The sequence below is a fragment of the Pseudopipra pipra genome, chromosome Z (genome assembly GCF_036250125.1).
Source record: "Pseudopipra pipra isolate bDixPip1 chromosome Z, bDixPip1.hap1, whole genome shotgun sequence".
Taxonomy (NCBI): Eukaryota; Metazoa; Chordata; class Aves; order Passeriformes; family Pipridae; genus Pseudopipra; species Pseudopipra pipra.
This window is the reverse complement of record NC_087581.1, coordinates 27,218,457-27,242,757: the sequence shown is the minus strand read 5'-3', so window position 1 is coordinate 27,242,757 and position 24,301 is coordinate 27,218,457. Positions and strand designations below refer to the sequence as shown.

General features: G+C 39.6%; 1 protein-coding gene and 1 long non-coding RNA gene across 31 annotated transcripts in view; both read left to right on the top strand.

Annotated features, from left to right (window-relative positions):
- PTPRD (protein tyrosine phosphatase receptor type D) overlaps window positions 1-24,301 on the top strand; it is a 1,159,674-nt gene that overhangs the window by 621,595 nt on the left and 513,778 nt on the right. The gene's annotated exons all lie outside the window — the stretch shown is intronic.
- On the top strand, window positions 792-7,647 carry LOC135407499 (uncharacterized). Its single transcript, XR_010426898.1, has 2 exons — window positions 792-1,145; window positions 7,384-7,647. It is a non-coding gene; the product is annotated as an uncharacterized LOC135407499 (long non-coding RNA).

The following is a 24,301-nucleotide window of genomic DNA, read 5'->3' as shown; positions in this document are numbered from 1 at the left end:
GTTTCCAGCAAAAGAGTTGAAATAACTGTCTTTGTATATCAGTTTATAAACAGGCCCAATCATTGCATGGTCTTCAGATGTTGACACAGCTTTACTGAGGGAAGGGGGAGAGAATATTTTGATACTGTCTCTCAGAGGATCCTTCTGGACAAAATATCCAGCACACAGCTGGATAGACACATCATGCAATTGGCTCACAGGTCGAGCACAGAGAGTAATAGAGAATGGGGTAACATCAGACTGGTGACCTGTCACCAGTGGGGTTCCATCTTAGGCCTTGTGCTCTACACCTTCGTAAATTACTTGCACACAGGACTGGAAGGGATACTAAGCAAATTCACAGATGACACAAAACTCAGAGGAGCTGTTGACTCTCTCAAAGACAGGAAGACCTTACAGAGAGACCTCGACAAATTAGAGGACTGGGCAATCACCAATGATATGAAGTCCAACAGGGGGAAGTGCCAAATTCTGCACCTGAGATGGGGCAACCCTGGATGGGGAATGAGATTCTGGAAAGCAGTGCCATGGAAAGGGACCTGGGGTTCCTGGTCAATGGCAAGTTGAATCTGAGTCAGCAGTGCCCTGGCAACCAGGAGGGCCAACCGTGTCCTGGGTGGCATCAGGCAAAGCATCGCCAGCCAGTCGAGGGACGGGATTATCCCACTCTGCTCTGCACTGGGGCGGCCTCACCTTGAATATTGTGTACAGTTTGGGGCACAACAGTACAAACAAGTTATTAAGCTCTTAGAGAGCGTCCAAAGGAGGGTAATGAAGATGGTAAATGAGGGGAAGCCGTATGAGCAGTGGCTGAGGTCACATGATGTGTTCAGCCAAAAGAAGACAAGACTAAGAGAAGACCTCATTGCAGATGTTAGACACCAGATCAATTATTATTGGGTTAGAACCACCTTTGGGAGGAGGACGGAGGGGTGTAGAGGAGGAACAGATAGGTCAAACCTCACAGAGGTGAGGTGGCAGGCCCCTGGAACCCACATGGACAAGGCCCAGAGTAGCTGTCAGTCACAAACAGCCCAGGAAAACTATAACACACCACACTTCCTGGAGCTCCTCACCCAGTCTCAGATTGGCAGGGACAGCAAAAACACTGCCCTTCACCCTGGCCTGGAACCCCAGAGTGGCTGGTGGGTTAGAGGCCCTGCCTGGGGGGGTTGGCCATAGAGACCAGAGCAGATAAAATCATAGGCATGTTTGCCTCATGTTGCGGCCCTGCCACCTGGACGCATGAGAGTTGGTCTTCCCCAAGGTTCCAGTGGTAGCTATATGATCTGTCTCTCCCTCTTTCTCCTTCCCTCTTCTTGCTCCCTCTGCTCCTCTTTCTTTGCTCATTTCTTGATGCTTTGGGTGGCTTGAAGCTGGAGGGATTGGATTTTGATTTAAGTGTCGTGGAGGAACTGGATTCTGACTTAAGTGTTGTGAAATAGTATATGCTGGGTCAGTATTTTTACATTTTTATCTAGCTTGTGTGCTAGATAAAGGGCTATACTGCCCTTTGGAACTTTTGCCAAGTTTCCTTACTTTCCCACCTAGTAAAACTACCTCTTGGGAACAAGTCCGTAGCTTATTCTCTTAACACTATCTCGAAGTGTTAAAGAACCCTATATGTATATTGTAAAGTAAAACTCCTGACTGCGTCTCTGAGCTGGCAGCTCTGGGGCTGGAGTGTTAGAGCAATCTACAACTGGATAGGGAACTCTTAAGGGAAGAGGAGGGTCAGGCATTGATCTCTTCTCTGTGGTGACCAGTTGTTATGATCAGGTTCTGTAAAATTATTAGAGAGATGTCTCTGCCCAAATTAAGGTGCAAACGAGACCATAAGCAGAAGTCAGTAGTGCGGATTTTTATTTAGCAGTGAATGTGAGGTAGAGAGAAATGGAAAGAAATAGAGAAAAGAGAGGAAGGGTGAGAGAAAGAGTGACAGAGGGACAGATTAAATAAAGGATATATCACCACTTCGTGGATTTCAATGGCATCTCACTGATCCTCTTCTTGTGGCCTTCTGTGTGATGAGAGTCCCAGTATTTTCAAAATGATAGTTGAAGTCTGGATCTGTCGAGGGAAGCCTAGGGTGGTGAGGGAAAAAGCCCGTGGCGCTGTAGGAAGTCCTGTGTGGTGAAGGAAGAAGTTTATGAATCCCCGGGGCAGTAAGGTAAGCCATGTGGGGTGAGGGAAGAAAGCCAAGTGTTGACTGAAATACTCCGTGCGGTCTTTTATTGGGCTTAGGTCAGGTGGTAATGCCCCTTGTGCCTCCCCTGGGGTGGAGAGCTCTACACTGGATGATATAATATTGGATTCCAGGACATATTAGGAGTCTTTGAAACCTTTTAAGATATTACAACCGCCTGACTTGAGTCCATTGGTGGCCCATTATGGCAGAAATGAATGTATTCAGGTAATGTGTGAATAGTCCCAGTCCTTCCCCTGAGGGGAGTTATCACACCTCAGTCATTTGTGTAAGGACAAAGAAACACTGTCCTGCCTTACAGGAGTTGCCTCTCTCCTTATCTTGTTCAACACCAAGCTTGTACCCTGAGGTGGTGGGTGAGTGTCACCCTCAGCACTTGGGTGGTTACTTTGCACATTGTAAGCTTTCACCTTAATTGTCTGCTCTGGGATAATTGGCTTATCTCAAGCTCTCATCACAGTCCAAATTAGTAGGCACATTTGGGGAGGGGCAGGCAAAAGTCCTTCAGTGATTTTAACAATGTTCAAGGCCTAAACTACCTCAGTGTTGCACACCAGTGACAGAACACGAGGGAATGGTGTGAACTTGTGTAGGGGAGGTTTAGTTTAGATATTAGAAAAAGATTCTTTACCCAGAAGGTGGTTGGATACCAGAACAGGCTCTCCAGGAAAGTGGTCATATAACCAAGCCAATCTGAGTTCAAGAAGCATTTGGACGATGCTCTCAGGCACATGGTGGGATTCTTGAGAATGGTCTTTTGTAGGTCCCTTCCAACTCAGCATATTCTGTGATTCTGTGATTCTGTAAATAGTTTCCTTAGAAAAGATAGAACCTGAATGGTTCCCTTCTCATGTTGTACCTATTAATTAACTTTCCTCCACAAAGAAAAAAAAAATAAAAAACTTGCATAAATCATTTTAGTTACAAAATATGGCAAAGATTTTACAGAATTCTCTTATAGTACAAAATGTAAAAGATTATTTGGAAAATGAGACAGTTTGTAGAAATGACAAGAATTTCTTTTGACAATTATTTATAATCAGCAAAGAATATTTCAAGATCTGATTCAGTTTTGTGGCATTCACAGCTGGTGGGAAGAGAGGATGGCTTTAATCATTTTCACTACACCTTTAAAGAGGCAAAAAAGTCTAAACTGGGAGTAGAGTTTGCAAAGAAGTTACAGTTTCTGCAGAATCTAAAAGTCTGTGTCTTCAATTCCCATTGGTAATGATGTCCTTGAGTAATGCTGTGCCTTGAAATTTGGAACAGAAAAATGCACATCTTCAAAAAACACTAGATGGAAGATGTAGGGAACTGTGAGTCAACCTCACCTCAATCCACAGGAGTATCATGAAACAAGTCCTCTGGGTTTGTTCCGCTTTAAGAAAAGAAAGATAAGTCTGGCAAGACTCAGTAGTTGTCTACCTACCTAATGAAAGGATTTAGAGAAGATGGAGACAAACCCTTCTCACAGATATGCAAAGAGGAAAGAAGAGCCAACAGAAACAGGTTGGAATATAAGAAATTTCAGTGTTTTTTTTTTTAACAGACACTGCTCAAACACTTGGACAGGTTAATCAAGTGTTGGAAGAGGCGGATCACAGATTTTGTGAAATTTCTATATCTGTAGATATTCAAACCTTGATTTATCACCTACTCTGAGGTCCTGCACATCCTTCTATTATTCAGCAGAAGTCTCTTCCTGTATCGTTCATTGTATGATTCTGTAATTTTACAACTTGCATAGGATATTGGAAAGTTAAAACTTTGCATCTTTCTGGTGTAGAATACCATGTAAACCTTCTGAAACATGATTTAAGAGATTTAAAAAACTCTTTACCTTTTTGGAAATATTAAACCTATATAATTGAGCTACTCTAATAAGAAACACAATTTCTTATACTAACCATAATAATGACTACAAAGTGATTTGAGAATACAGAAAAAGCATCTAACTAGCCCTAGTGTTTCCTTGGTAAATGTCTCATAAATTGCTCAAAAAGAGAATGATAAACTGTTGAAAAGTTAGTGGAAAAAGATGGAATTGCAAGCAATAATACTGAGCAAGGTAATGCAATGGAGTGCTTTCCACATTTATCACCGCTGTGTTCCCAGAATCACACACCAGGTTACTTTGGCTCAATAATTTATTTTAATGCTAGAGACTTCATTGATCATATTTCATACTGTACTAACCTAGCACTCAATGTTTTGTCCTACTGTCACATATTGTCTTACTGCATAGATTCAGAACTGTTAAGGGTCACACTGTAAAACATTGTGGAGGCACTCACAATCTCTGCAAGACCGACTTTTCAGAGAGGCAGTCTCTGGCAATGTTGGATGACTTGCTGTTGGTTTGGAGCAGCTTCTCTCCCCACTCACTATTCATTACTGTCCTGCCAGCCCATCACCATGCATGTTATAAGGCTGTGTCTGGAGGAGAAAGGAGAATGGGGGGACATTAAGAAGGAGGAGGATATATCAGGGACTATGGTATTTGCTCACATACAATTCTGTCAAGTGCAGTTGCACCTAGTTTGAGCAAACTGCATTAGAGGGCAGAGATAATGTACCTTGCTACACTAGGGCAGAGGCATCTTTAAGCCTATTTCCAGAAATTGTTGAAAAGCACTATCTTACCCTTCTAAAAGACACATAACACTAGTGTTAGTGTTTTCAGTTTTCTAAATTTTTTCCTCCTCTTTGCACATGCACTGTCTTCTACATTGCTATCTTTTCCCGGACCTTTCTCACACCACTTTGCAGTTGTGTTTGTGGGTGATATACTGTAATCATTACAGTGTGGCATTATATCTCATTTCTTGAACCTTAGGTTCATTCCTGAAACAGACTCCTTCACAGGCAAATATCTTCTGTGCTCCACAGCTGTTTGGCAACTACCTACTTTTGCCATTTATACACACTCAAGTTTCTAAAAACCTCAAACACCCTTTTACCAAATGTCTTATCTGGAAAGAGTGTCTGAAACTTCAAACGACATTTCTCTATTAGACTGAAAAAGAGACTGACTTTGAGAAAGATTTTTTTCCTGGCATTTATTTAACCAGTTAAATGAGAATCTTTTAGAAGAAAAATTTATTCAGTTCAGTCAGTGTAGGAGTAATCAGATTTGTAAACCAACAGTGAGTATTTTTAGAATATTAAAAAACGGAGAGCAAAATGAGAAGGAAGAATGCTCTGTGAAATATGGTGTAACTTATCTTGTTTGAAGAGTTTGTTTTAGGGTCAGGAATATTACCACAGAAAAGTTGAAAAATTTAGAAAAGAGAAAATAATTCCTTTCCGTGTGATAAAAGCTGATGAATTTCAAAACATAGATGATGAATACGGAAAACATTTCTTACTTTTGAGAGAGTAAGATTCTGAATTCCTTGACACAAATGTTAATTAGAACTAATTCCAGAGAGTTCAGTCCATCCATATTCAGCAAGAAATAGTCACACAAATCTATCATCATGGCTAGGCTTTGCAAATGAAGATTTGGGAAGGCTCTATCCACGTTTGTTACAAGCACACTGGTGGCTTATGAGGCCAATACAAGATAGACATATCCGGTTGTAAAAGGCACAACAGAAAGACTCCTTAGGTAGTGTATTCAGCAGGATACGATTCTTTCTGCGTTGTCTTTTCTCCTTGAGAGTGATCCTGCGGGCGTTCTCAAAGGAAACGGCAGCATTGTAGATGGTGTGTCTCCAGGCCTCCCAATTGGAGGCCAGAGTAGACCAGTTATGGTGATCAATATGGCCAAGGCTGAGATGTTGTTTCGGGGAGTCCTTGTATCTTTTCTTTGGGGCTCCTCTCATGCGGCAGCCAGTGGTAAGTTCACCATAAATCAAGATCTTATGGAGGCGGTGATCCTTCATCCTGGAGACGTGCCCTGCCCAGCGCAAGTAACATGGCCTCAATACTTGTGACTGCTGCTTGTTCTAGAACAGATGTATTGGTCACATAATCTGACCAGCGGGTGTTTAGGATTGTACAGAGGCAGCGTTGATGGAAGCGTTCTAGGAGACGCAGGTGGTGGCGGTAGACGACCCATGATTTGGAACCGTATAAGAGAGTAGACAACACTATGGCTTTGTAAACACTGATCTTGGTGCTTTTCTTCAAGTGTTTATTATGCCATACTCTTTTGTGGAGTTTTCCAAAAGCTCTGTATGCCTTTGCTAACCTGCTAACTCCCCATCAATCTTACCCTCTGAGGAGATGAAGCTACCTAGGTAAGTAAACTGCTGGACTGATTTAAGCTCTGATTGGCCAGTGGTGATATGGGGATGATGGAAGGCTTCCTGAGGAGCAGGTTGGTGGAGAACTTAGTCACACAATACACTGCTTGTAAAGGAATGCACTGGCACTTGTTTATACAACATGACATTTTGGTCCACAAAAATCACAACAGGACAAAACTCAAGCATTGGTGGAAATGCAGTTGAAGATATGTTAAGCTTAATATTTATAGAATATATTCAAACTGAAGGACCCTTCACTTTTTCCCCAAATTTTTTCTGTCTTCACAGTAAACATCATATACTGATTTCAAATATGACATATGTAACTTCTTTGAATTTTTGCCACTGCTTTAATGGTCTGCATAGTTCTGAAATATCCTGGACACACCTAGATACTACTTTCTTTGACATCAAGATTTCTTCATGATTTCCACTCACTTAGAACTTCAGAAATTGTTCTGAGTGTTATATTCTTCTCTACATCTACATGAGTTGACGCATTTCATCTGCATGCATTTCTGAAGCAGTAGGAAAAGAAACAAAAGTTTCCTAAGGAAGAAACTATAGGTATTGTTTTAATGATTTGTTATCAGTATTGCTCTTGCTATCAATGCAAATAGTTCTAGACCACATATATTTCAAAGTAAAGTTACAAAATGTGGCCCTTTGGATCTAATTCCTTTATTTTAGATGAATTTATTAAGTTACACAGAATATTATGACAACATCTTCTTTAATAGGCAGTAACCTTTCTCTGAAATTGCTTTGACAATCATAACAAAAAACTTCCATTGTGATTTCTTCTAAATCACTGTACTAGAACAAATTCAGCCCATTCTAATTGGGTGACATCAGGCAGCAGTGAAAATGCAATTTGTTGTGAAATTTGTTTTTGCATTTTGCTATTAGAAGCCCTATGTTCAGCTCTTTCACAGCTCTCCGTTGGACCTTATCAAAGAACATGCTGGCTGGAGGGCATCAGCAGCACTGATCACTCAAAGGGAAACAGAACAGCTGTGTTCCTGACAGCTGGAGCAAGCATGACGTCCATCAGCAAATAACAGGAATATCTGAAACTGTTCTCCTTAGCAGGGTGCCCCTGAATCCAGTTATGTTGTAAATAAGGGTTCTTAGCCACTGCCAAGTCCAACCATTATTTTTTCAGTAGATAATAAACATTTCTTTTTACATCTGTGTATTTGTTTGTCATGCTGTCATTCATCATCTATAAAGTAGCTTTAGGTAAGAATTATAAGAATATTAGCTCTTTCAGAGAAGCTGAAGTCCTAAGAATCCTTCTATGTAGGTGTACTGCAGAAGTTCATACTGCAAACATACACAGAAATTTCATACAAGAAATAAATTTTCAGGTCATACTTTTAAGCCGAAAAAGAGCTGCTAATGAGGTGTATGACCTGCTCCTGAATCATCTGTGTATCATCTTTTTTTATCCCGATAGTGATATCTGCACTTGAAAAACTTCATCCTTATCATTTTCAGTTTACAAAATTCAAAGTACATCTGACTTATATGTTCAGGAATTAACCCAGCACTGCTTATCTGACAAAGTTACCCATACCACAGAATCTGATTTTGGACTGTTCACTAGATACCCCCTCCAGAGAGATAAAATGAAGATTAAAAAAAAAAAAAAAAAGAAAAAAAGGAGAAGTGCATGTTTGATGTTCTTGATGCTGATCAGTGTGACACTTCCTGTTTGCCCCTCTGAGTTGTAATTAGAATTCACTTTAATGGATTTTCATAGCATTTGTTCCTTATGTGAAAGTGGTTTGTTGGGTAGTTAACCTGTTCTACTAAAGCAGATATGATTGCTCAGATAAAAGAATCTGATAGTTCATTTAGCTTTACTTTTGTTTCTTGTTTTTACATTTTTCAGTTCTAAAAAAGTCTGTAACCCACTCTCTAAGGCATTAGCATTACCTGAGGTGGATTACACAAAACTCGTCCAGACTGTGATGTTTAGAACAGCTTTTTGCCTTATAGTCAAAAAGCTATAAACATGCTGGCCAGTGTCCTATTCTTTCAGGACAGATGTTGCTTGAGAATAAACAGATACTATATTTGATACATTAAGTTTTAAACTGGACTGTGTAGTTATATATATATACATATATGAGTAACAAAGATAGATCTCACAAGCTGCGTTAAGACTCCCAGCCTTCCAGTGTGCCCTTCACATGTTCTTTCCATGGTTTAGACACCTTGTTGTTAATCTCTCAAAGCATGGATATACATAGTTCTTCAAATATGTGTCCCCCAAAAATAAAAATAATATTTTAAATTAAAACCATGTCATACAAATTTTCAATAGCTACATATTCCTATGTATACATACGCTACACAATTCTTGTGTGATGGCATTTTTGCAAAAAACCCAAAATGCCGTGGCTAAAATTTTGCCCAGAGAAAATAAAATAGCAATGCACTAATGAATATGACTCTTCCTTCAGTTATTAAATTTGCATTTGCAATCAAGGCATTAAAGAAGTGACAATTAAACAATTAGTATTGAAAAATCTAAAGTATGCAAAATTAACCCCAAAAACCTGAGTCAAATGCTGTGATTATTCCAATACCTTAGTTTAATGTGTTTCTGTATTAGTGTGATAATGAAAAAGTTCATGGGAACATCATCCAGTCTGCTGACTTGTTGCACAGAGCAGTGCATTAAGGTATAGGTATCTATACTAACATGTCTGAACTTCCAATTTTTGTAGTTATGTATTTGTTATGTGAAGTAAAGATGATGATGCCTAAACATCTAAACATCTAAACATCAGTTCTTTACCATACAGACAGCTCTCATTTATGCAGGTGTTCTGTATACCTCCATGCATGTTGAGAACAAACTCTTTCACTTATATAAAGACAGACTCTGGTCTTTCCTAACATATTACCAAGGTGGGTAGGGGAAGTTCTGCAGGTCTATCAGTGAGCTGCCACCTACTGACAGCAGTTTGATTTGAAAGTCACCTGGATTTTTAGCATGAAAAAATGAAGGCAGGATACAAGAATTAGAAGAATACAGGACCTCCTGTTTCCCAGACTGTTTTTTGCTTACTTCCAAGAGATATAGCACACTGCCTTTTACAGATGTCTCCCTAAAATTGTCTAAATTGCCTCTTGATTCAGTGTTGCACTGTGCTAGCCCTAGCTCAGAGCTATGACTAAATGCAGTAATCTAGCTTTTACAGCTGCAGTATGATAGACAGTGAGGGAGGATGCCTTCCTTAACTGTGTTTACTTATGTACAAGACATGAAAACAAAAAATGACTGAAACTCCTTTGAAAACAACGAGACTACCTGCTCCTAGCTGCTCTTTGTCAACTAAAAGAGGTTTTCCATGGAATTCAAGATTTCTTTTTAAATAAGTGATTCATAATCTCAGTAATTCTAATTTACTGTAAGCAAAACATCAGATTAGTAATGTGTTAAATATGAGTTATTAAATTCCCATTAGACTAAATCACCATCCATAGAGATATAGAAAACTACTCCAAATTAATCTGAGTCTTTCAATAACTATATATTCAGCTTATTTGTAAAAGAATCTGTAATTTTAAGGTTTGTGCTACAGCATTTTGCTTGGTCTTTACAGTAAGACCAAGACTTTTAGGTCAGAATATATGCCCTATCCTCTCAAGTGAATCTTTGTTACAGAAGAAAATAAAATAAAATACTCTTTTAAGAGTCGTTTCCATGCAGAAATTAGATGCAGTCAATTTTGAGGGTTCTTTAACTGAGGTCTAGTATGAAAAAACTTTTACACTTCACCTATATCTATCTAGACATTACTGGGATAGGTGATAGTCTAGCACCCTCCAGGAATATTTTTCTAATGATGTCCCCACTATTTTTCAATTGCAGCTTGCCTTGAAAGGAAACACTGTTTACAGCCTTTTTTAAAAGCCTATTTTTCAAATCCCTAACACTGTGAAGAAAATACACATTTTTTTCCTTGCTGCCCATTCTAAATATCAATGAGTGAGCTGAAAAGTCTATTGTAGTAAATACTGCCATTTCTTCATCTTAAATGGACTTGACCTCTTTTTGGTGGGTTACGAAGCTACTTTCCTTGAAGTTCTTTGTGGAAACAAGAACCTCTGGGATGCTGACAGAGTGTTTCCTTCTTTAAAATGAGTGGTCTGAGACCTGGTGTATGACTTCAAAGAGCAATAAGTGTTCTATAGTAACTGTTCTCCAATATTTAAAAAATATAGGGAGATAACACTTACTAGAGATTAATATTCACAGGAAACCTTAAAGCACAGAGTTGCTATACTGCAGCTAAAAAGAGGAATTATAAATTAACTTACTGCTGGTTATATATGTACACGTATAATATATGTATGTGTGTGATGAAAATGATATACACTTATAGCAGAAGCACCCTATTTAGACGTCATTGTCCACTGAATAATTCTGCACAGTAAAATGTATTTCTTAAAGAGCTATTGTTGTAAGTTGTTGGTGACATCTATTGAAACCTATTTTTCCATTTAAACCACACACTTTAAAATCCTTACACGCAATGTGTTATGTACTTTTTCTAGTACCTTATTTTTCATATGTATTTATATACTTTTGTTACATCTAAAGTAAAATACATAAGTCAAAAATTTGCTACTATTTGTCAAAATTAACAATGTGCGAACAATGACTATCTTGCAAGCAGAAATTTTTTTTTGCTTAAAGAAAGAGTAAAGACCATGTATTTGTTTAGTTATATTTTATTCTTATTTCTCAACAAGTGCAGAAATGCATTTAAGATGTCTTGATGAATGACAGAAAGACTAGGATTAAAATATAACCTTCTGTAGTTTGAATAATCCTATAGAATGAAGAGCCAGATTGTCTAAACTGTCTAATTATATTGTTTGACTTGAAGAACCTAAGTAATACAGCAGTATTAATCTCTAAATGGTATTAGTTTTCTATAGATTATCAACATCATTTTGTAGAATGCTAATTAAATTTGAAGGCCTTCTTAAAAAGAACTTTGCTGAAGATAATTCATAAGCCAAAACCAGTGACGGAAAAAAGCACTGAAAAATCTGCCAGTTGCCTAATGCCCTTAGTCTCTGTATTCTGCTTATCAGTTTACTAATCCTCAGCATATAGTTTGCTCCATTTTCATGGTTCTAAATGCATGTAAATGCCATAATTAATATGTTCTTTGGACTGCACTTGTTGACTTAGGAAATACTAACTTGTATGTTCTGCTTAATCAGCACCTTTGCCTAACTTTTGCAGTAAAGGACACATATTTCCAAGGCAATTTTTCTCTTAACTTGCCTTTTGCTTTTGTAAATGACAAGTCAGACTGCCACTCTCCCATCTGTGCTCCACTTTCTACACTCAAAACACATACTTTTGCTTCTTCTAATATAGTTTTCAGTGGACATAGAACATGCTGATACTCCTTTATGGAGCTTAAATATAATCTAGTTCCAAGCCCTGTGTGGTGGGCAGGGACACCTTCCACTAGATCAGATTGCTTAAAGCTCTGAAAGAATTTCTTCCTAATAACTAACCTAAATGTGCCATCTTTCAGTTTAAAGCCATTCCCCATTACTATATGCCCTTATATATGTCCCTCTACGGCCTTCATGCAGGTCCCTTTATGTACTAGAAGGCTGGTATAAGGTCTCCTCTGAGTCCTCTCTGCTTCAGCTGAACAACCCAAATGCTCCCAGTCTGTCTTCATCAGAGAAGTGCTTCCGCCCTCTGATCTTCATGACTCTCCTCTGGACTTCCTAGTTAAGAAATGAATTTTACTTCTGGGTCCAGTCTAATTAATTTCAAAAGGAAAACAATTGTAGACACAGCCACAATGCTTTTTATAAAATCATTCCTATTTCCTATCTCTCCCAGCCACATTTGTTTTTTGCAATTTGGCTGTTTTCTGCAATAAGCAAGGCTCCATCTTTCATACTGCTATATGCATGACAGTGTCATGGGAAGGCATATTTCCTCACAGCAACGATGCTTCAATGCTGACAGTGGTCTTTCCAGGATAAACTATTTCGAATAGATCATCCTGTGTTTTCCTTCCCTTTCTCTAACAAACTGCTACCATTTCTAGAACTTTCAACTTTCCAAATACCTGAAATCTGTTTGCATATGGTATAAGAACTAGGATACATGGCACTTCATACTGAAAAATAGAATGGTATTGAACTATAGCGCTTTTTAATCGCTGTATAATCTGCTTAGCTACCGTGTATGAATGAGATAAATTGAGGGTTGAACTTCTTTCCAGTCTGCAAAACCATAACAATTTATCTCTTGCAGAGATACAAGCAGTAAAAATGAAAAATGAGCAGATACACAAATCTTGATTCTCCACTTGTGTAGTACATGCCTGTTGCTGCCTGGAGGAATTTGCATCCCAGTGGAGAACAGAGTGGGAAAGTTTCTCTGAAGAGACCCCTACTCTATTCTCAGTGTCACCATTCCACAAAAGACTTGTTGACAGAATACTTTATGAAATTATAACAACACAAAAGCAGTTCATGAACTTGGAGGTATCAGTGTTGTTTCAGGAAATACTGCTTTCAGTATTTTTTTTTTTGATGCAGCAACAATGAGCAAAGCAAACCCTATAGACTCAAATTTAAAGGACAAGTTTGGTTGGGTTTTTTTGTCTTTAGCACTGTCAGTGATAATCAAAAATTCACAAACACCTTTTGATATATGAATATATTTGTTTCCATTTAAATTGATTTAAAGTTTGAACAAAATAGGATTTAAACATTTAGGTTTAAATCTATGCCTTAAAAGCCATGCTCAGTGTTGCCATGGAGTACGTATCTCTCACATTGCAACAGCCCCTGTGAAACTGTTGATGGGCCCACTTTTCTCTTTAGCCACTCTGTATGCAACCAATTATAAGAAAGCTACCACGAAATACAGCAGCAAACTCAAGAAGAATTAGGTTGTGATTTGCAAAGGCATTAGAACAAAAGGTTGAGAGACATTACAGAGAAGGCATTGTATTTACGAATCAAATCAGCTGGAGCACTGGCTCTCTAGAAAGTCATTGAGAGACATCAAAGTGCGTTAGGATAGTGGGAGAGGACTTGTCCTGGTTTTGGCCAAGGACAGGGTTAATTTTTTGCAGTAGCCATCAGGGGTTGGAGCCTAGAGCCATTTGGGCATGCCCAAGACCCTAATGTGACTTGGTGCCATCTTATGTCTTTGCCAGGGGTAGGGGAAAGGAATTCTGTCTAGGTTCCACGAAGGAGGTGCATCCCTTTCTGGTTGGGAAAACGTTGTTGTGGTTGGGTTGGGCCAGGCTCTGCAGTGAGCATTTTTGCATGTGAATTATTATTTCTTTTTGTATACTTTTGTTATTTAATAGTCTTGCTATTACTGTTTGTTTTCTTATCTCATTGCTGTTTCCACTAAATTGTTCTTATTTCAACCTGTGATTTTAACCTTTTTGTGTCTTCAGTTCTCAATTCCACTGCTGGAGTGGGAAGGGGAAGGAGGGGCAAGCAAGTAGTGTCTGGTTTGGGAGAATCTTGGTGAGGTGGGCACTAAACTGGGGAGTGCCATTCCAAAACTGAAACAGGACTATACCTACACACAGATATTGGATTTAATTCTTGTGTTTGGATGTCTGATTTACTTACAGAACGCACAGTGTTAGAATATTTATGTTCCCTCCCTGATTTAACTCTTAAGCTATTTGAACATTTTATCTGCTAAGGTGCTTGACTTCTGTGCTTTGACTGTGACTAGCATATCAGCACACCAAAAATCACATTAGGTATTTATCTGCTTGTTTAGGTACCTAAATACCTTTTGTAAATACAACCTCAGGAACTGCACAACTGTTAGGTTGTGACTGTCTGCTAATACTACTCCCAAATCACGTGAAAGGGAGGATATATAAATACCAATCCTAGGAATTCCTACAGGAATGTTGAAAGCCTTGAGTCAGGTTATTAAATGTGTGTATAATAACTACTCAGTGCTCCTGGCTCTCTTTTGGGAAAACTTCTTGTCATTATCTTTGTCACTCAGCAACTGGGACCTCAGAGCCTTGAAAATGTCCTTACATTTTGAAAAAACAGTCAACCGTCTTGTGCCTTAAAAGACTGAATACCAGCATTGTACATGTTTAATCAGATTTTATACACATCTGGCCTCTGCAATACAGCCTGTCTGAGGAAAGCATGCATTCTGTCACTTCCCATTGATAAGGAGATAAATAGGACAAATCCACTGAATATCCGTGCTCAAGCACTAGGCTAAAGAAAAAATAAATCCCTGCAGCATTAAATTTCCAGATTTTTTTCTATTGATAATACAATCTCAACTAGAAATCTCATAAACAAATATTGCTGTTTTCAGTTAGATTGTTATTGGACATGTTCCCTGGAAAAAAATCACATCTTTGAGACTGCAAAAGTGTTCTCCTACTTTAACAGTTGAAGTTGCAACTTCAGTTAAATAAATCTGACCATTTGTTGATGCTTGATCTCTTCAGATGTTAGCATAATTCAGGCTAGAAGAGACTCAGAAGGTCTCTAGTTCAACTGCTTACCCAGAGAAGAGCCAGTCCTGGGCTCAGACCAAGATGCTCAAGGTTTCACCCAGCTGGGCATGAAACTCCCCAAAGTCGGGACAGTCTAGCCTCCTCGAGCCTCTAAACCCATTGCTTGGGCAAAAAGATCTTCCTTATCTCCAGCCTTTCACCCTTCTGACATGCATCACTGTGAAGAGCCCATCTGCGTCTCCTCCATCCCTTCCCATTGATGCTGGGTATGCTGTTGGGTGCCCCCAAAGTGGCCTCTTCTCCCAATAGAGCCAGTCCCAGCACTGCAGCCTCTCCCTGTAGGGCAAGAGCTTCAGCCCCACGCTTGGTAGCTTCTGCTGATTTAATTCCAGTTTATCTATATTTTTCTTTTATTGGAAGCCCAAAAGTCAACACTGCATCTAAATGTGATATAGCAATCACTGAACAAAGGATGATTCCTCACCTTAGCACCCTGAGTGCTGTTATCCCTGCTGGCTGTGGAACAGCTGGCTTCTGCTCATCTCACTGCCCCACAAGGCCCAGGGACATCTTCACAGAACTGCTCCTCGGCTCTATAGAGCCATTGCTGCAGGACTTTGATTTTAGGGCTTGGCCTCTATCTTAGCTGAATTTCGCTTGCAGCTGCTTCCTTCCGTCTATCCAGGTCCACAGAAGGCAGCCTGGCCTCAAATGTACCAACTGTTTCCCCCTTGCTATCATCAGCAAACCTAATGAGCGTGCGTTGTGTTCTCTCCTCCAGGTCATCTAGAGAGATATTTAAGATGACAAGTCCCAGGGTAGATCCTACACTATACCACCTCTTCATAGCCTCTAGGCAGAGTACAGCCCAGTTAACTGAGGCCCTGTGAGCCCTAACATCCAACTAGTTGTTTACTGGTTGCCATTACATTCAGATTCTGATCTCCTAACTTGTATCCGAGAACATTGGTACAGTCAAGGTAAATGCCATCTGTGTCCACAAATCCAGTCATTTTATGATTAATGGCAGTCATGAAAAAGCCATGTTGACTGTTTCCATTCTTCTTTCTAAGTCCTGAAATCTGGTCCCAGGGGACTCCATGATTTTCTTTGGCAGCAAAGTGAAGTGAACCACTCTGCACTTTACGCATTTGTTCCTTTAGAACTTCATACAAAATGCATTTAGCATTTGCTTCTCTACAGTGGTTGGAGAGCCTCACCCAGTCTTCTTGACTTTTCAGAGATGACAGAAAATGGCCTCGCCAAAGATTGACTCAGTTGCAGCTTAACAGATCAAACAGATATGTGAAATTCTCTCAAGTAATCCCCAACTCAAACTCAACCACCGTTAGCCATTCCTCACTTTGAACACTTCTAATAAACATGGAGGCTTGGGAGACCCTACTGGTGAAGACTGAGCAAAAAAAGGAAAGAAGGCACAGAGCACCTCAGCCTCAACTCTGTCTCCTGCAATTAAATCACCTCTCCCAATCAGCATTTTCCTATTAAATCCTTTCCTACAATTGTAGAAGCTCTTACTGGTCTTTATGTTACTGTCTTATTTCTGAACCTATAGCAGGACTTTGGTCTTCCTAGCACCAAGCCTGCCTGTCAGCATAGTGTGTCTAAACTGTTTTCTAGCCTATCCCTGCTTCCAGCTCCTGTATTCTGTCTTTTTTCATTGGAGTTTTGTCATGAGTTCTCTGCTTAGCCGAGGTAGCTTCCGGGATGTCTGCTCATCTCTCTGGGTACCATGGTAGACTGTTCTCACAGTTGGAGGTGCTGTCCTTAAAGGTCTGAAAGGCTTTCCTAAGCAACTTTGCTTTTCAGAGTGGTCTACCATGGATGTCCATCTACCAAATCTACCAAAATCTGCTTTGGTAATTAGCTAAATGAGCCAAAATCTGCTTATCTGAAGCCCTATAATCTGCTACTGTTTCTTCATTCTGTTCCTGATCTTGAACTCTCTAATAATATGATCATGACAGTTAGGATACCATTGATTGTAACACATCCAGCCTTTTCCTCCCTGTGAGAGAACAGCAGATGCAAGTGCTCATCACCCCTGGTGGATGTGTTGTGTTTGTTCACAAGGTTATGCCCAGTGCCCTTTAGAAATCTTGACTGATTGTGTGCTGTTATTGGGCACTTGACCAGATGTCAGGGAGCATAAAGCCCGCGTGAGAACAAGTCTTTCTGACACAGTTATTTCAAGAAAGCTTTGTCCACATTGCCACTCTGATGAGTGGTCTCTTGCACACTGCTACCACAGTAGACTATGGCAGATCTGAATCATAAACTCACACTGAACTTGCTGTTTGTCTCACAGATGAACTGCACACATCTGAACTGTCACTTTAAACCACAGGCAGCTCCCACTCTTGCCTTCACTTTCTATCTTTCCTGAAGAGCTTGTATCCACCATTGCTCGCTCTGGCTGTTCAAGTTAACACACCACACCTGCCATCGCAACTTGGCCTTCATTTTCTGGCTGCACATACAGTTCTAGAACCTCCTGCTTTGTTTCCCAGGCTGACAGCATCTGTATATATGCACTTGACACATACTCCCTTTAACCTCTCTCGTCACTCCTGAGGTCTTCTTTTTTCTCACCATCCTGCACTCTTCAACATCCAAAGCCTTTACTCTTTTTAGGACTTGGCTTTGAGTCATAAACTCCCTCCCCTGTCTCATCAATCTAAGCTTTTCACCACATTGTCCAGTCTTTAAGTACCAGTGCACTTGTCCCATTTTAGCAGGTGGATCCTGTCTCACCTTTGCAGTCCTTGATCCTCAGAAAAGGATCAAGAGTCTCATGAGTGACATGGTGATTGATGATTGTCTTGGCTACAGTCACCATGAAGAAATCAAGTTTAAAATATCTGTTGACAGGAGGAAAAGTGCCAGCAAAACTTCAACCCTGGACATAAGGAGAGCAGACTTTAGGATGCTCAGGGAACAAGTGAGTAAGGTCCCCTGGGAAAATACTTTTGAAGGTTCTGGGGTCCATCAATGTTGGTCACTATTTAAGCACCACCTCCTAAGGGCACAGGACCAGACAATTCCAAAATGTCAGAAATCAGGCAGATGAGGTAGAAGGCCGACTTGGCTGAGTAGGAATCTTCTCTAGGAAAATAGGCAAAAAAGGAAGGTGTATGCCCAGTAGAAGCAAGGTCAGATGAGGAATATAGAGATGCTGCTTGCCTCTATAGGAAGTGTGGCCAAGGCTCAGTTGGAGTTGAAGCTGGCCAAAACTGAGGGAGACAATAAAAAGAGGGGGTTTAAAATACATTAATGGCAATAGGTATTGCAGAAATAACCGCAACCCATTACAGGTTGAGGACGATCACCTCACAAAGAGGGACAGAGACAAGGCTGATGTTTAAGGCTCTGTTTGGGTTTGTCTTCAACACTGATGATGGACTAAGGGGGGGTCACAATACCTAGAGCGAAGGATCATGGCTATGAGAATTATAATCTCCTAGTTGACCCTGAAGTTTGTGAAGGATCTGTTCATCCAGATGGATCCCTATAAATCTATAGAGCCTGATTGGATTCATCTGACAATACTCAAAGAGCTGGCTGATGTCACCATGAGGTTTCTCTTGATGATTAGCAAATGTTTGCAGATGTTTAAATGTCTAGAGATGTCTCAGTTGACTGGAAGCTGGTGAATGTTATCCTGGTTTTCAAGAAGGACATGAAGGAGGACCCTGGAAAACTACAGGCCTGTCAGTCTTACTTCAGTGACTGGTAAAATTATGGAAAAGATTATTCTGTCAGGTATTCAAAAACACTTGAAAGATAATGTAGTCACCGGTCACAGCCAGCACGGCTTCATGAGAGGAAAGGCCTGCTGATCAAACTTGATTTCCTTTTATGACAAGAAAACCCACCTACTTCATCAAGGGAAGCCAGTTGATGTAATCTTTCTGGATTTCAGTAAAGCTTTCTATACTGTCTCTCACAGGATCCTTCTGGACAAAATGTCCAGCACACAGCTGGATAAACACATCCTGTGATGGATGAGCAATTGGCTCAGGGACGACCACAGAGGGTAATAGTAAATGGGATAACATCAGACTGGCGACCTGTCACTAGTGGGGTTCCACAGGGCTCCATCTTAGGCCCTGTGCTCTTCAATATCCTCATAAATTACTTGGACACAGGACTACTAAGTAAGTTTGCAGACAAGCTGTTGACTCCCTCAAAAGCAGAGAGTCTTTGCAGAGAGACCTCAATGAATTAGAGGATTGGGCAATCACCAATGATATGAATTTCAACAAGGAATAGTGCAGAATTCTGCAGCTGGGACAGGGCAACCTTGGATTTATGTCCAGCCTGGGAAATGAGAAGCTGGAGGGCAGCCCTTTGGACAGGGACCTCATGGTCTTGGTCAATGGCAAGTTGAATCTGAGTTAGCAGTGCCCTGGCAGCCAGGAGGGCCAATCTTGTCCTGGGGGACTTCAGGTAAAGCATCACCAGCTGGTCGAGGGATGTGATTGTCTCTCTCTACTCTGCACTGGTGTGGCCTCACCTTAAATATTGTGTGCAGTTTTGGGCACCACAATATAAGAAGGATATAAAGCTCTTAGAGAGCATTCAAAGGAGGTGAAGATGGTGAAGGGTCTAGAGGGGAAGCCTTATGAGGAACAGCTGAGGTCACTTGGTCTATTCTGTCCAGAGAAGAAAAGAATGAGGGGGAGACCTTATTGCAGTCTACAACTTCCTCACAAGGGGAATTGTAGGGACAGACATTGATTCTCTTCTCTTTGGTGACCACTGATAGGACCTAAGGGAAAGGCATGAAGCTGTGTCTGGGGAAGTTTAGGCTGGATATCAGGAAAAAGTTCTCCATCTAGAAGGTGGCTTGGCATTGGAACAGTCTCCCTAAGGAAGTGGTCACAGCTCAAAGCCTGCCAGAGTTCAAGGAGTGTTTGGACAACGCTTTGAAGCATATGGTGTGATTCTTGCAACTGTCCTATGCAGGGCTGGAAGTTGGACCTTGATGATCCTTGTGAGTCCCTTCCAACTCAAGATATTCTATTATTCTATTCTATGATTCTGTACCTCTGCTTGTGACACCAGATCTTGTCAATGCATAGGTCCCTACCTGGCACCAGCCAAAAGCCATCCAGTTCCTTCCCTGGCAAGAGCTGACAATTTTATGTCAGAAATGAGTGCTGGATCTTGGCCAGAGCAGAACTTTCCCAATGTCCCTTTTCAGAGAGCCTAAAGTGCCTAGAGAAATTCCTAGGCTACTCCAGAAGCAGAGCCCAGAGACTGATGCACAAACTCTTACCTCTTGATACTGAGCAGTTTGAGTGTTACTTTTAAGTAATGTTGAACCACCATTAATGCAACTATTTGTTCCTATGTTCTGGGGTTTGAAGTATATAGCAGCTGAAAAGAAAATCAGAACATTCAGAGTATCTGTTACTACTATATGAAAAGGAAAATTAGATGCAATTCCATTGTGCCTTGCTTAGTTGAGTCAGCTGCACATTGATATACAGTCACGTGAAGCAGAAACATTTGATGTTCTTCCTTTTTAAATACCAGAAGCAAAAATAGGCAGAGATCTCGTCTCTTCCTGTTCATGCAGGGCAGATTTTAAAGTAGGACACCAAATGATGGAGCTGTGATTTTTTTCCTGTACATTGTGTTCTTGAGAGCAGACATGCAGGTAAAGGAAAGAAAAGTGCTTTGTTTAGGGCCAAACCTGAATTTAGGAGAGATTTAGATGAATGAAGTTTTATTTGAGACAAGTGCTATCGAACTTGAATAGAGAGAACTTGCATAGAGAACTGCAAAGCTCCCGAAGAGGTAGTCAGAGCACTAGGAGAATCCAAGTTGGAAATAATTTATTTTGTGCTCTTCGCATTTAGATAGAGACCACAAGGCCATAACTCATCCCTGTAATGTGATTTTGACTGAGGTTAAAAAAGGTTTGCTTCCACAGAAAGTATCTTCTTTTCCTTGATTTTACTTTTCCTTCCTTGGTGGAAAATTAATGCAATTGAACACAGCGCAGACATAGCGTGTGGGTCCATGGGTTTTTTTCACCCTGAAATCTAACTGGGTACATTGTGTAGAGCAGCTATTTTCCAGTCAGAATGTACACCATAGCTTCCCTTGTTATATTATGGCTGGTTATAATTCATGTGCATGTTAGAGAAATATGTCCAAATACAGACTTGAAGTACTTCTGACCATGAGGGTAGGAAACCTTAATGTTTATGAATGAAGTGATAAAACACTGTCTTTATATTTCTGAAATTAAATTCACTTGAAAAACCCTGTAGTGCTGGTATCATCTAGAATAATTACAATAATGACTTCCCTATTCAATTAACATCTTTTAAAGCATTGTATTAGTGATTGTGGGTCATCTCAATGGGGATGAAATTGTCACACACAGAGTAAAACCACAAAGTCACAGTGGCAAAAGTTACAGATTCAATCAGAAAATTACTACTAAAAGTACTTCAAATTCCCTGTGCCAGGAAAGTCTCCATTAGCATAATTATGAATTTTGTTTTAAGAACTGAAACTTACAGACAAATAATGATCAATGTAAAATCGGGAACAGTGATATTTCAGAGTTTTGTGGAATTTAAATAAAACATTAAGTAGCTGATTCTACACTTGCTCTGCTGATTTTTTCACACAAATCTGCACAAACATTGGTGATCACAATGACTTTTGAAATTCAGCATTTACTCTTGTATAACACTTTTCTTTTGCACAATTCTGTCTAGAATAGGTATACATTACCTTTGAAAAATATTTAGCATTAGTCATGCTCACCTAGATTTTTTAAAAAAAAAATTAATGTCACACGGAATTATGGTCAGTATTATTAAAATTCACTATTAAAATAGTTTCTTCTACTTGTCACTATCTCAAAAGTTTTTTAGGTTTAGGAAAGGACTTTTAATTTTTCTGAGGACTGTCCTTGTAGCATGCTAGAGTCAGTGCCCATGAATAAAAATTTACGTCTGTAAAAACTCACACAAATCTGACTAACAAAAGATTGCTATTTTGTATTTTAGGTAACTTTCTTTTTCAGGCTCTATAAGAAGAAGTAGACATTGTGTAATTACTTAATAAGTATGTTATTTATTTGCTATGGGCTTGTTATTACTGGGCACTCTAAATTACTTTTCATATCAGGACTAATTTTGGTGTTATCCAGAAAGTCCCTTCTTTGCAAGTCTGGTCAGTCCTGGTGCCTGGCTTCAGTAAGCAAAATAATTTAGGCTCTGTGTTTCGTCATTTCTTACTATAGGAATGAATCACATTCAAAAAAAAGATAAGTCTCTTCAGACTCATTGTGATATGGGTTCATCACTTACTATCTTCCTACTCTAATCTTTGTCGCCCAATGTGGTTTTCTACATAAGTTGTGGTCCTCTCTTGGTTCAAACAGAAGAAAACCAAAAGGTGTTTTGATCCAACAAAAATCTTTCAGTCGTAAATTGTACTTGCAACTGTCTGGGCAGCACTGGTTGAAGAGGAAGGTTAGGGGGTGTGAGTGTCAGGCAGGCAGGGCAGGCAGATCATCCCCTAAGGAAGTGCTCTGCCCAGAGCTCCTTGCAGAAAGGCAGAACTGCTGATAAAGAACCCTTACTAGTACACCACTGAAAAAGGTCGAGGATTTTTTTAAAAAAACTCACACGTAAAGCCTAACCACCGGAATCAAGAGCTTTATCCTTTCTAAGCCTACTTTTTTTTTGGATTTTCAGCATTCTATTGAAAGTATGCTGTTATTTCTGACTTCTGGTTTGGGAAAAAGTGAATCCTCATGTCTTTCATTTACTGACTTATAGACACTTTCAGAATAACAAAAAAAAATCCAACACTCCATTTGCATTTGTTATCTCTGTCTATCTGTTCCTTGTAGCTTTAAAATATGCAAGAACTAGTAGCATCAGGACATCATGAGAAGGAAGATTATTGAAATATTATCAAGATATTAACATTTCACGAAACTTTAGACTCCTAATAAGACTCCACTTCCAAGCTTTTCTACTTAATAAAAGGGAGATTTGAACACTAATCTATTAGTAATGAAAACCAGATGTCCAATTAATTCTTTACTGTCTATACTTGTTCTTCCCTGCCTCCTATCAGACTTCTATGCATGCACTACTGCACCAACCTTGTTTAGAGAACTGCAAAACATGTCTGCGATATTAACTTTTCTTTCAAATCTAGACTTCAAATGGCATCCTAATAATTTTCATATGTTCCCTTCCACAGTGGGTGTTATTTTTTTGGATACTTTCTGTAACCTTGTTGAGAATACTGTACATAAGTGTTATCTCTTATTGGAAAAAAAGCCACATTTAATAGACTCTTTGGTTTTTAATTTACAGTAATTTGAATTAGGATGAAGGTAAAGCAGTATTTGGGTCTATGAATTATTAGTTATTTACATCTCACTAAGTTTTGTCCCTAAGAATGCTGTGGTTGGGTCATATGCCTTTAAATATGCAGGCGAAACAGATGAATTGAAAATTCTGTTGACAGGTAAATGTGAATCATCTTTTTTCATTCAAAGGAAAATAATCAAGCTCTTTTCAAATTATATAAAATGTAAAATGATTGCCTTTTGGGGAGGAGGCAGGCTTATCAGCATCTCTTCTATAGAAAATGATTTCCATTTTGTAGCTGGAGGAACATATGCTGCAGCTTATCTTGTCACTTGACTGCAGTTTTTGATATTTATTAACAGTTGATTTCCTGTAGATGTTGTTTTTTCCTGTTTCTTTTCTCTCATCTCTCCAATCAATTATTTTCCCGAAAATGACATCTGCCCTTCTTTTTTATTCCCATTTCTTTAAAGAAGATTGTTTTATTACTGGCTTCCAAGAAGCATTTGTAGTGAGTGGTACAGTCCTAGTTCTATATATGATTTATAACAGTCTGTATTTGAGGCTCCACTTCCTCTCTCGCCCAGCTTTCTCTTGGTCATTTTTATCAAAGCCAGTGAGACTGGGATTGTGTAGTCATTGCAGTAAAGTACAGAAATGATGAATTATGTCTTCAAGAGAAAACTCATTAGAGATTTACATGGAGCAAAACCAAGACTGACTGAAAATGCACAGTTGTATACAACATCTTCAGAAGTGTGCTACAAAACTAGAGACCTGTTGTACGTTAGCTTGATGTGCCTAGGAGCACTAATGTTCTGCATCTATGGCTGGCAAAATCTAGAGTCCTGTAAGTTATTGCTACACAGTTAGGCTTTCAAAGATTATAAAAAAATCATCTTTTCTCCCTTCTTGCTTCAGATATATCTGCTCGCA